General features: G+C 50.1%; 1 protein-coding gene across 2 annotated transcripts in view; it reads right to left on the bottom strand.

Moving 5' to 3' along the window:
- SDK2 (sidekick cell adhesion molecule 2) overlaps positions 1-13,302 on the bottom strand; it is a 1,552,195-nt gene that overhangs the window by 1,443,138 nt on the left and 95,755 nt on the right. The window contains exon 1 of one of the 2 annotated variants that reach the window (XM_068263129.1): positions 5,496-5,577. The exons of the other annotated variant lie outside the window; for it this stretch is intronic. The gene's annotated coding sequence lies outside the window, so the exon portion shown is untranslated. Of the gene's footprint in view, positions 1-5,495; positions 5,578-13,302 lie in introns of those variants that run through there. 2 annotated transcript variants of the gene reach the window in all.

Raw genomic sequence — 13,302 nt, 5'->3', positions numbered from 1 at the left:
TAGTGGGGGCAACTGTACCTGGCTAACCTATAGTGGTAGTGGGGGCAACTGTACCTGGCTAACCTATAGTGGGGGCAACTGTACCTGGCTAACCTATACTGGGGGCAACTGTACCTGGCTAACCTATACTGGGGGCAACTGTACCTGGCTAACCTATACTGGGAGCAACTGTACCTGGCTAACCAATACTGGGGGCAACTGTCCCTGGCTAACCTATACTGGGGGCAACTGTACCTGGCTAACCTATACTGGGGGCAACTGCACCTGGCTAACCTATACTTGGGGCAACTGTACCTGGCTAACCTATACTGGGGGCAACTGTACCTGGCTAACCTATACTGGGGGCAACTGTACCTCGCTAACCTATACTGGGGGCAACTGTACCTGGCTAACCTATACTTGGGGCAACTGTACCTGGCTAACCTATACTGGGGGCAACTGTACCTCGCTAACCTATACTGGGGGCAACTGTACCTGGCTAATCTATACTGGGGGCAACTGTACCTGGCTAACCTATAGTGGGGCAACTGTACCTAGCTAACCTATACTGGAGCAACTGTACCTCGCTAACCTATACTGGGGGGCAACTGTACCTGGCTAACCTATACTGGGGGCAACTGTACCTGGCTAACCTATACTGGGGGCAACTGTACCTAGCTAACCTATAGTGGGGCAACTGTACCTAGCTAACCTATACTGGAGCAACTGTACCTCGCTAACCTATACTGGGGGCAACTGTACCTGGCTAACCTATACTGGGGGCAACTGTACCTCGCTAACCTATACTGGGGGCAACTGTACCTGGCTAACCTATAGTGGTAGTGGGGGCAACTGTACCTGGCTAACCTATAGTGGGGGCAACTGTACCTGGCTAACCTATACTGGGGGCAACTGTACCTGGCTAACCTATACTGGGGGCAACTGTACCTAGCTAACCTATAGTGGGGCAACTGTACCTAGCTAACCTATACTGGAGCAACTGTACCTCGCTAACCTATACTGGGGGCAACTGTACCTGGCTAACCTATACTGGGGGCAACTGTACCTCGCTAACCTATACTGGGGGCAACTGTACCTGGCTAACCTATAGTGGTAGTGGGGGCAACTGTACCTGGCTAACCTATAGTGGGGGCAACTGTACCTGGCTAACCTATACTGGGGGCAACTGTACCTGGCTAACCTATACTGGGGGCAACTGTACCTGGCTAACCTATACTGGGAGCAACTGTACCTGGCTAACCAATACTGGGGGCAACTGTCCCTGGCTAACCTATACTGTGGGCAACTGTACCTGGCTAACCTATACTGGGGGGCAACTGTACCTGGCTAACCTATACTGGTAGGCAACTGTACTTGTCTAACCTACACTGGGGGGCAACTGTACTTGGCTAACCTATACTGGGGGCAACTGTACCTGGCTAACCTATACTGGGGGCAACTGTACCTGGCTAACCTATACTAGGGGCAACTGTACCAAGCTACCAATACTGGGGGCAACTGTACCTGGCCATCCTATACTGGGGGCAACTGTACCTGGCCAGCCTATACTGGGGGCAACTGTACCTAGCTAACCTATACTGGGGGCAACTGTACTTGGCTAACCTATACTGGGGGCATCTGTACCTGGCTAACCTATACTGGGGGCAACTGTACCTAGCTAACCTATACTGGGGGCAACTGTACCTAGCTAACCTATACTGGGGGCAACTGTACTTGGCTAACCTATACTGGGGGCAACTGTACCTGGCTAACCTATACTGGGGGCAACTGTACCTGGCCAGCCTATACTGGGGGCAACTGTACCTAGCTAACCTATACTGGGCGTAACTGTACCTGGAGGCAACTGTACCTGGCTAACCAATACTGGGGGCATCTGTACCTGGCTAACCTATACTGGGGGCAACTGTAACTAGCTAACCTATACTGGGGGCAACTGTACCTGGCTAACATATACTGGGGCAACTGTACCTAGCTACCAATACTGGGGGCAACTGTACCTGGCTAACCTATACTGGGGGCAACTGTACCTGGCCAGCCTATACTGGGGGCAACTGTACCTAGCTAACCTATACTGGGCGTAACTGTACCTGGAGGCAACTGTACCTGGCTAACCAATACTGGGGGCATCTGTACCTGGCTAACCTATACTGGGGGCAACTGTACCTGGCTAACCTATAATGGGGGCAACTGTACCTGGCTACCGACCTATATTGAGGGTGTTTTTTTGGGGGTTTCCATAGCTATAACCTGCGGTGCAAATTTTTGGGTGCTGTGCAATCATTCCAAGGTGGGGGTGTGGGTCGCATCCTCACAAGTTTGCCTCAAGCAGGAAAAAGCCTAGAACTGGCCCTGGTTACAAGGTGCGTAGAAAAATCCCCGACTGAACAGTGCAAGCACATGTGAGCAGTATTACTATCAACCCCACTGCATCAAGCCATTTACATTCTTACAGGAGGGCTTCATAACTGCCTCCTTGTCACAGCATCACGTGCAGCATGAACCATGGCTGCCAGGATACAGGCACTTCATGCCACAACTTGCCCTTTAGTGGGTGGGGAACACAGTCAGCTCAAGCAAGATAGAGGAGCCATTCCGGAAAACTACAGGAGGCAGGAGGAGGAACCATTCTGGAAAATTATAGGAGACAGGGGGGAGGAGCTATTCTGGAAAATTATAAGAGGCAGGGGGAGGAGCTATTCTTGGCAATCACTTTCATCAGGTAAGTGTGAAGTTTTCTACCCTAGGATTGAAGTGTTTTATCCATTAACCTTTTACTTATTTGCTAGTAAGAGAGAAGAGTATACGTTCATTTAAAGGGAACCTAAACTGAGGAGGATATGGATTTTTCCTTTTAAAACAATACCACTTGCCTGACTCTCCTGCTGATCCTGTGTCTCTAATACTTTTAGCCACAGCCCCTCAACAAGCATGCAGATCAGATGCTCTGACTGAAGCCTGACAGTATTAGCTGCATGCAGGGCCGGCCCGCTCATGAGACGGGGTGAAACTTTTGCCTCAGGCGGCAAAATTCCAGGGGCGGCACCCGCCCGTCCGTGGGTGCGGGGAGCCGGCCGCCGAGCTGGAGGGGTAGCTGGCAGGACGGGGGTATTGGGCCTAGCGGCGGGGAGGGGGGTCGGACCCCCCCCTCCCTCGCCTGGGTCCCCCGTGCTCCGCTCCCCTCCAGCCTTAAATACAAGCAGTCGCTATGTGTAAGAGGCACGGGCGGGTAGGACTCACCTCTTCCTCGTTCCAAGCGTGCGCTCCACTGACGTCACTTCCTGCAGCGGAAATTTTTTTTTTTTGCCTCAGGCGGCAAATAGTCTAGGGCCGGCCCTGGCTGCATGCTTGTTTCAGGTGTGTGATTCAGCCACTACTGCAGCAGGACTGCCAGATAACTGGTATTGTTTAAAAGTAAACATCCATATCCCTCTCAGTTTAGGTTCCCTTTAAAGCTAATGTAACCCCATGTAAAAAAAAAAAAAAAAGTCAGATACTCACCTAAGGAGAGGGAAGGCTCTGAGTCCTAATGAGCCTCCCAGAGGCGGCCTTTGGGGGTGGCAAGTGGGGCGATCGCCCCAGGCCCCGCACATAAGGAGGGCCCCGCATGTCATGCCTGCCCAGAGCAGGGACAAGGTCCTCCAGCACCCAAGGCTGAGACACCAAAGTGCGCCCCTCCATCCCTGCCACCCACCTGTCACACACTGATTGCTATTAGACTAAGAGGGCCACAGGGCCCACAACCTCCCCAACACCTTAATCTCTAGTTATCTGGCTTGCAGTCACTGCTATGTATGTCCTTTTCTTATTTCTTTATGCTTCAAACACAATTAGGAATGACAGCTGAATGAATTGTGCGCCCCCTCCTACACTGCGCCCTGAGGCTGGAGCCTCTCCAGCCTATGCCTCGGCCCGGCCTTGTGCCCGCCATACCATGCTCATTTTGGTGATGGTGAAGGAAAGGTCTACAGAAGTCTAGCTGTTTGTGTTCCGAGCAGTGTGTCATTTACAAATACTCAGATTTTCCTATTTTGCTTTACACACCTTATATTTTGCACCGCCCCCCCTTTTATTGCTAAGGTTTTTGTCTTCAGCATGCTTTACTGTACTATGCCGTTTGCATTTTTGTAATGAATTTCTGCACTGACATGAAGCTTGCCAAATGTCAGATTAAGGTAATGTGCAAGAGCCTCAGCCTGAGGACCCCAGGGGCATTTAGGTCAGTCAAGCATGGACTGGAGCTAGAGGGAGCTCGGGCTGGAGCTTCCAGACTGGCTGGGGATTGGTGCTAGGTTTCATGGGGAGCTAGGGATAGGTAGAGGCTGGCTGGGGAGCTAGGGATAGGGACAGTTTGATTACATAATGTATTGTAATTGTTCCTATATTGGTTGGCTTAGGGGCCTTTAACAAGTTTTTAAACAATAATAAGGCATACTGCTTTAGAGGTGGACAAGCCCATGACTGTGGTGGTACGGTACATGGCCTTCACTTATGCATGGCCTTCACTTATGCATGGCCTTCACTTATGCATGGCCTTCACTTATGCCACTAGGCCCCGCATATGACACTCGCCCCAGACCCCGTGTACTCTAAGGCCGGCTCTGGAGCCTCCCCTCTCCTCTCCCGGTGCCCAGTGAATCCTCCGTGCAAATCCGCCACCGCGGGGACTTCGGAAGTCTTCAGGAACACTCGGGCTCCCGAAGACTTCCGAAACCTCCCTTCAGCGGCGGAAGTGACAGTATTTGACCGAAACGGTCGAATACTGCTATGGGGGGATCCTGAGCGGGACCGGGCACCGTGAGAGGAGAGGGAAGGCTCATTAGGACAGAGCCTTCCCTCTCCTTAGGTGAGTATCTCACTTTTTTTTTTTTTTCTATCGGGTTTCCATTAGCTTTAAATGACAATTGTAACTAGAGGGATATGGAGGTTGCCATATTTATTTCCTTTACACAATGCAGATTGCCTGGCAGCAGTAGTGTCAGGCATGCAGCTAGTCTTGCCAGATCTGACAATAATGTCAGAAACACCTGATCTGCTGCATGCTTGTTCAGGGGCTATATGGATAAATGTATTAGAGCCAGAGGATCAGCAGGACAGGCAGGCAACTGATATTGCTTATCAAGAAATATATATGGCAGCCTCCATATTCCTATCATTACAGTTGACCTTTAATGTGTCTTTTTTGCCTTATAAAGTTCTAAGTAATCATTTCATGAAGGTTCCACTAATGTGTCATCTGTAGTCCAGAGGTGGAAGTACTGGTGGAGTATCCCCCGATGCTGAGCAACTTATTGCTCTCCCTTGCCTGCCACTGATATGTGATATATAGTTCCTCCACCACAGCAGGCATTGTGGTCACGCTTGTTATGGGTTGGTGAACATTTAGCATAACTAAACAGCCTAGGCTGTGACATCACTGGGAGGGTAGGGCTACATACCAATATACATCAATATATAGATATAGGAAGTGTTTCTGATGCTGACACCAAGAAAATTACCATAAATGTGGGTATCCTGAATAATTTCCTGCATTCCACTTGGGCAGCATGGTGGCATGCAGCGCTGGGTCCCCGGTTCATATCCCAGCCAGGTCAACATCTGCAAAGGAGATCTCCTGTGTCTGCGTGGGTTTCCTCCGGGTACTCCAGTTTCCTGCCACATCCCAAAAACATACAGATAAGTTAATTGGCTTCCCCCTAAAAATTTCCCCTAGACTACATGATACATACATAGACATAGGGCTATGGTAGGGACTAGATTGTGAGCCCCTCTGAGGGGCAGTTAGTGACAAGACAATATACTCTGTACAGCGTTGCGTTATATGTTGGCGCTATATATATACTTAAAAGGAACCTAAACTGAAACGGATATGGATGTTTTCTTTTAAACAATACCAGTTGCCTGGCAGTCCTGCTGATCTCCTTGGCTGCAGTAGTGGCTGAATCACACACATGAAACAAGCATGCAGCTAATCCAGTCTGGCTTCAGTCAGAGCACCTGATCTGCATGCTTGTTCAGGGGCTGTGGCTAAAAGTATTAGAGACACAGGATCAGCAGGCGATTCAGGCAACTGGTATTATTATTTTAAAAGGAAAAATCCATATCCTTCTCAGTTTAGGTTCCCTTTAAATACATGAACAAAATAAATACATAATTCTACTATATTTTACTACAGTGCCGCTTTAATGCAAATAATCTCCTTGATCAGTCCAATACTTGATCGGCCAGTTGGCTAAATAGAGCCTAGAACACTTGTATGACTGAAAACCTATATGGAGTGGCTGATCCAATGACATTTCATGCGGTCGCCCTTTAAATAGACAGTAGTTTTCCTGTATATGAAGTGAAATAGTGCTTGCTTGCAGTGTGGCTGGACAGAGAAGGACGCAGGAGGTGAAAGACAGACTGTGGAGCTGTCACAGCTCTGGGGCACATCAGCTGGATGTTGTTTTGCAGCTGACCTTCACCTTGCGTGGATGTGATATGGACAAGCCTGCTGGGGACAGGGAACCCTTCACAGTGACATTTCACAGTCACACTCAGACTCTGTCATGGGCTCACTGTGACCTGGAATTCCTGCAGCCTTGTGCTTTGTAGTCACTAGACCTATTCAACTGCCCCAATTGTCCAGAACGGGAATTAAAGGGTCGCTCACCCACAATTCAGAGTTTGGTTGTGTTTATCTCGAGTATTCTACTATTAACATTTACCTGTATCAGCATATTTTGTTTGCTTTAACCGCAGTACTATATAGCAGTGGTTGAGAACTTACAGCATGGAAACCTATGGCTTGTCGGAGAGGAGGAATACAATTCACATGTCCTCAAGGCAGAGGCGAGAGAGGCTCCAGAATCAGGGCGCAGTGTAGTAGGGGGGCGCAGGGCAGGGCTGAGGCAGAGGCAAGAGAGGCCCCAGCCTCAGGGCGCAGTGTAGTAAGGGGGCGCAGGGCAGGGCTGAGGCAGAGGCGAGAGAGGCTCCAGCCTCAGGGCGCAGTGTAGTAGGGGGGTGCAGGGCAGAGGCAAGAGAGGCTCCAGTCTTAGGGCACAGTGTAGGAGGGGGCGCACAACTCACTCAGCTATCATTCCCTTATTGTATTGGAAGCAGAGAGAAATTAGAAAAGGGGATATATGGCAGTGACTGCAAGCCAGATAAGTAGAGATTAAGGTGTTGGGGGCCCTGGGGCGCCTCTTAGTCTATTAGCAATCAGTGTGTGACGGCTGGGGTGGGAGGGATGGAGGAGGGGCCTCTTAGTGTAATAGCAATCAGTGTGTGACAGCTGGGGTGGGAGGGATGGAGGAGGGGCCTCTTAGTGTAATAGCAATCAGTGTGTGACAGCTGGGGTGGGAGAGATGGAGGGGCGGGACTTTGGTGTCTCAGCCTTGGCTGCTGGAGGACCTTGTCCCGGCCCTGCCTCGTAGATCCTGGAGAGGTGAGATACTTCATCCCTCCGATATGCTTTCTTCATGGGACGGGGGGCATCTGCTGCCTAAACTAGGGGGGATTCCTTAATAGGTTGCATGCAAGCTGTTACGGAAACCAACATCCTCTTCCAGTGGTACACAGGTCATGTGTATGCTAGGTGTGTATTTTATCCCACAAGTGGGGCTGGCACTCTTTTGCAGGTAGGCACTTGTCTGTTTTTAGGTAGCGCTGTTCATTTCCTTGCCATGTACTAATTTAATTCATTTTTGGTCAGCTGCTCCGACTTAACAGCTTTGCTTTTGGTGTATATGCAGAGCTTCTGTTTGGGTTCGAGGTGCGTTTGCAGTCTCTGGGGGGGCTCAGCGCACCTCTGATCGGAGGCCATTCGGAGGCAGCCTGGTGATGCGCTGATCCACCTTTTTGCGCAATTTTCAAATTTACTTGGTAGCGCACCCAGGCTATGCATATACATAGGTTAGGATTTAGTTAGTGTTAGGTCCCCTCCCATGGACGATTGACTTCTTCGCAGTGGGAGGGATGAGTACTTAATAGGTTGCATGCAAGCTGTTACGGAAACCAACATCCTCCAGTGGTAGACAGGTCATGTGTATGCTAGGTGAGTATTTTATCCCACAAGTGGGGCTTGCACTCTTTTGCAGGTAGGCACTTATCTGTTTTTAAGTAGCGCTGTTCATTTCCTTGCAATGTACTAATGGGATTCCTTTAGTTGCTTATACTGGGGGAGGAAGGGGGGGGGGGGGGGGAAGGTAATCTTTCTGAAGGTAGGCTTCATCAGGCTACCTATACACGGAAGATCCATCTGGCAGCTATACTGGGGGGATTCATCTGGTTACCTATATGGGGGGAGGGGGGGACATCTGGCTGCCTATACTGCCTGGGGGACATATAACTGCCTATACTGGTGGTGGGGGTCCTAAATTGGGAGACAGCTGGCTGCCTATACTGGGGGATCATCTGGCTAGTTACACTGGGGGAGGTTGCCAACCTATAGAAAGTATAGTATGCAGGTTACAGTTTGGGCATTCTAAAATGTTCACCATCCCTACAATATGGTATTTACAGGGGGCATGTGGACACAGTACATTACTGCATAGAGCAGGGGTCTCAAACTCAATTTACCTGGGGGCCGCAGGAGGCAAAGTCAGGATGAGGCTGGGCCGCATAAGGGATTTCACGTGTCCCCGCCGCAAAACGAGGGCTGCAGAGCCCCCAAATCGCCCCGGGGGGCAATCCGCCGGCATTTCCTGGAAGGGGCAGAGCTTTCAGCTTCAGCTCTGCCCCTCCTGACGTCAATCGCGGCGGATCGCCGCCTCTGCCCGCCCCTCTCACTCTTCCTTCACAGAGAGGGGCGGGGAGAGGCGGCGATCCATTCAGCGATTGACGTCAGGAGGGGCAGAGCTACAGCTGGAAGCTCTGCCCCTCAGCGCAGTCGTGGATGTTTGCGCGGGGGATTTGGGGGGTCTGCAGCCCTTGTTTAGCGGCGGGGATGCGGCGGATTACTTGGGAGCGCTGAAGCGAACTATAAGGTAAAATGGGCAAAAATAGTTTGCTTCCGTGTCTCTTTTGCTTTTGCCGGCAGGCAGGGCCGGTTTAAGCAACAATGGGGCCCCAGAGCAAAATAAACCTGCCCTCCCCTACCCAACAGATACCATGGAACAAAAATCGGCATTAAGGGACCTTTTTTGCAGCTGGTATAGTCAGGGTGTGAAGCCCCAATCGGTCGGAGCTCCACATTCTGGCTACCCCAGCCTGCATATGGGACAAGGGGTTAAAAAGTTTCAGGAGGGGGGACCCCACAATTTTTTTTTTTTTTTTAAATTCCCACACTCTAAACAAAAAAAAAATAAATGGGAAAATAGGAAAAAATGCCAGGAATCTTCATACAGCCATATTGCGGCTGTATAGCGATCCCTGGCCAAAGCGCTGCGGCTGGACCCCCTGGAAACCCTGTCTGGAAATGTATTGCTCTTTCTTTTGATACATGTAAAATTACACTACCGTTAGGTTTGCTACTAAAAGTGACATTTACCGCATTTAAAAGTATACTATTTTCCTTCGAAACTTTAAAATCGATTTTCTCAAAAACTATAAGGTCTTTTTGAAAAATTGTTTTTTCCTCTTATTCCTAATGATCTCCTTAACATATCCTGCAAATTTAGGGTTTCTAGCATTTAAGGTGGATTTGCTATTAACCATTAAAGTCGGCGGGTTTTTAAATGTGTATTTTTTTCCTTTGCAACTTTAAAATCGATTTTCTCCAAAACTATAAGGCCGATTTGAAAAATTTTTTTTCCTCTTGTAGCCACTGGGGGCCCCTACAAGCTCTGGGGCCCTGGGGCCACAAAATATTGTATCGCGGGCCGCAAATGGCCCGCGGGCCGCGAGTTTGAGACCCCTGGCATAGAGTCTTATATGCTTATGCCCTTAAATTAAGATGCATATACATGATTACATCGGAAAAAAATGCCAATCTGTTACCTGTTTAAGACTTACCCTGGCAGCACTCAGTGAGCTGGGAGTACTTAGCAGCTACTTGACCGTTATGTGTTTGTGTTCCTGACCTTGATACTCTTTGCCAACATTTGCCTGTTATACAACCATCTCCTGGCCTGCCACCTGCTGCTGCGACCTTCGCCTGTCACTGACCTACATCTGATACCTGCCCGCCTCGACCCCGGCCTTAATTACGTTCCACAGAAACAATAAAAAGCTAATTGTCCTTAGAGGATACCCGAAGTGACATGTGACGTAATGAGATAGACATGTGTATGTACAGTGCCTAGCACACAGATAACTAGGCTGTGTTCCTTTTTTCTTTCTCTGCCTGGTCCAGTCCTGACTCAATTATTCAATTAGAGAGAACTTTAATTCTTCAAGGAAGATGCTTAGGCACAATCTTGCAGTACAAAATCGTAATCAAAAACTTTATTGGCACAATACAAAATATTAAAAAGACTTTTTCATTCGTGTAGGTCAGTGGTCCTCAAACTAAGGCCCGCGGGCCGAATGTGGCCCCCTGAGGCTTTTTTACCGGCCCCCCACACCCAAAATGTATTACTTATAGATGTGGTCAGCTACATCTTTAAATATTGGTGGTCCGCATATAAAATCGCAGTGCTGGCACCGCCCATCCACATGGAAGCCAGAAAGCAGTAATTCGTTTCCAATCAAATTCCACATCAGGTGACACTGCTGTCCAATTGGACTGCAGGTTGTCACCTGGGTATGCTTCACTGTCTGGCCCGCAAAAACTTCTACATAATTCTATGTATACTCCGGCCCCCCAGCAGTCTGAAGTATGCTGACCCGGCCCTCGACCCAAAACGTTTGGGGACTAATGGTGTAGGTGGTCTTCATGAGCGTCAAAAACTATGAAGCTTTCACGAAACCAAAAGTGGCATGGTCTGGCTTGACATAATGAACATAGCACGATCAATACAATGGACTTAATCGTTGAGTTTAGGTATAGGCAACGACATGTTCGTTTCAGGCTTTCTTTGAAGCCCTTCATCAGGCCAGGTCTAGATAGTTCTAGAGGGCCCAGCAGAGCCGGGACAAGGTCCTTCAGCACCCAAGGCTGAGACAGCGAAGTGCGCCCCCCATCCCTCCCACCCCAGCCTTCACACACTGATTGCTATTAGACTAATAGGTGCCACAGGGCCCCCAACCTCCCCAACACCTTAATCTCTAGTTATCTGGCTTGCAATCACTGTCATGTATCCCCTTTTCTTATTTCTTTCTGCTTCACACACAATTGGGAATGACAGCTGAATGAATTGTGCACCCCCTCCAACACTGCGCCCTGAGGCTGGAGCCTCTCCAGCCTCTGCCTCGGCCCGGCCCTGGGGCCCAGCTTATATCAAGAGCCAATTCTACACGACAGAAGACAGGGGGGCATCTGAACCAACCAGACGCACAGACCACTATCCCATAGGCAGGTAAGGTAAACCATGCAGCTACACAGGGAGTATCGGCAGACTGATAAACCCAATCCTGCACACGCCACACGACAGGTCCACCAGACCATCCCACGGGGCGGTCGTTCTGCCAACAGTTGCACGTGAGTACAAGCTGTCGGCAGACTGATGAGATAGACCCGTCGTTTGCAAAAGTACAGCGTGTGTACGTGCCTTAAGGTACCAGGACATCTGTGCCTATAGGCTCCTGTGATGTAAATCCGGGCCTGCATGCATGGAGGGCGGAGTCTAGGGTGCCAGGACGCCTGTGCCTATAGGCTCCTGTGATGTAAATCCGGGCCTGCATGCATGGAGGGTGGAGTCTAGGGTGCCAGGACATCTGTGCCTATAGGCTCCTGTGATGTAAATCCGGGCCTGCATGCATGGAGGGCGGAGTCTAGGGTGCCAGGACATCTGTGCCTATAGGCTCCTGTGAGGTAAATCCGGGCCTGCATGCATGGAGGGCGGAGTCTAGGGTGCCAGGACATCTGTGAATATAGGCTCCTGTGATGTAAATCCAGGCCTGCATGCATGGAGGGCGGAGTCTAGGGGTGCCAGGACATCCGTGCCTATAGGCACCTGTGATGTAAATCCGGGCCTGCATGCATGGAGGGCGGAGTCTAGGGTGCCAGGACATCTGTGCCTATAGGCTCCTGTGATGTAAATCTAGGCCTGCATGCATGGAGGGCGGAGTCTAGGGTTCCAGGACATCTGTGCCTATAGGCTCCTGTGATGTAAATCCGGGCCTGCATGCATGGAGGGCGGTGTCTAGGGTGCCAGGACATCTGTGCCTATAGGCTCCTGTGATGTAAATCCGGGCCTGCATGCATGGAGGGCGGAGTCTAGGGTGCCAGGACATCCGTGCCTATAGGCTCCTGTGATGTAAATGCTGGCCTGCATGCATGGAGGGTGGAGTCTAGGGTGCCAGGACATCTGTGCCTATAGGCTCCTGTGATGTAAATCCTGGCCTGCATGCATGGAGGGCGGAGTCTAGGGTTCCAGGACATCTGTGCCTATAGGCTCCTGTGATGTAAATCCGGGCCTGCATGCATGGAGGGCGGTGTCTAGGGTGCCAGGACATCTGTGCCTATAGGCTCCTGTGATGTAAATCCGGGCCTGCATGCATGGAGGGCGGAGTCTAGGGTGCCAGGACATCTGTGCCTATAGGCTCCTGTGATGTAAATCCAGGCCTGCATGCATGGAGGGCGGAGTCTAGGGTGCCAGGACATCTGTGCCTATATGCATAGAGGGCTGCATGGAGGGCGGAGTCTAGGGTGCCAGGACATCTGTGCCTATAGGCTGCTGTGATGTAAATCCGGGCCTGCATGCATGGAGGGCGGAGTCTAGGGTGCCAGGACATCTGTGCCTATAGGCTCCTGTGATGTAAATCCGGGCCTGCATGCATGGAGGGCGGAGTCTAGGGTGGCAGGACATCTGTGCCTATAGGCTCCTGTGATGTAAATCCGGGCCTGCATGCATGGAGGGCGGAGTCTAGGGTGCCAGGACATCTGTGCCTATAGGCTCCTGTGATGTAAATCCGGGCCTGCATGCATGGAGGGCGGAGTCTAGGGTGCCAGGACATCTGTGCCTATAGGCTCCTGTGATGTAAATCCGGGCTTGCTCCTGGTATTTGCTATCTTTGAGTGTTCGGTTTCTCTTGTAATTTGTTATGAATAATAAAAAGTTTCATTACCCCCCCCCCAAAAAAAAAAATAAAAAATAAAATAAAAATTGCTTATGAAGAATGCTAATTTCACTTTAAAATGCTCAAAGGTTTACCACTAAATCATTTTTAATCCGTCCTGTAACAATGTGACATTTGGTGGATTTTTACGAATGAGCCACTGGTAGGGCCAGCAGTTTTTACATAATGTCACTAGTGGTGACAGAGTTACCTCTAAATATG

Source organism: Hyperolius riggenbachi, chromosome 12 (genome assembly GCF_040937935.1).
Source record: "Hyperolius riggenbachi isolate aHypRig1 chromosome 12, aHypRig1.pri, whole genome shotgun sequence".
Taxonomy (NCBI): Eukaryota; Metazoa; Chordata; class Amphibia; order Anura; family Hyperoliidae; genus Hyperolius; species Hyperolius riggenbachi.
The sequence above is the reverse complement of the archived record's forward strand: the minus strand, read 5'-3'. Positions and strand labels throughout refer to the sequence as shown.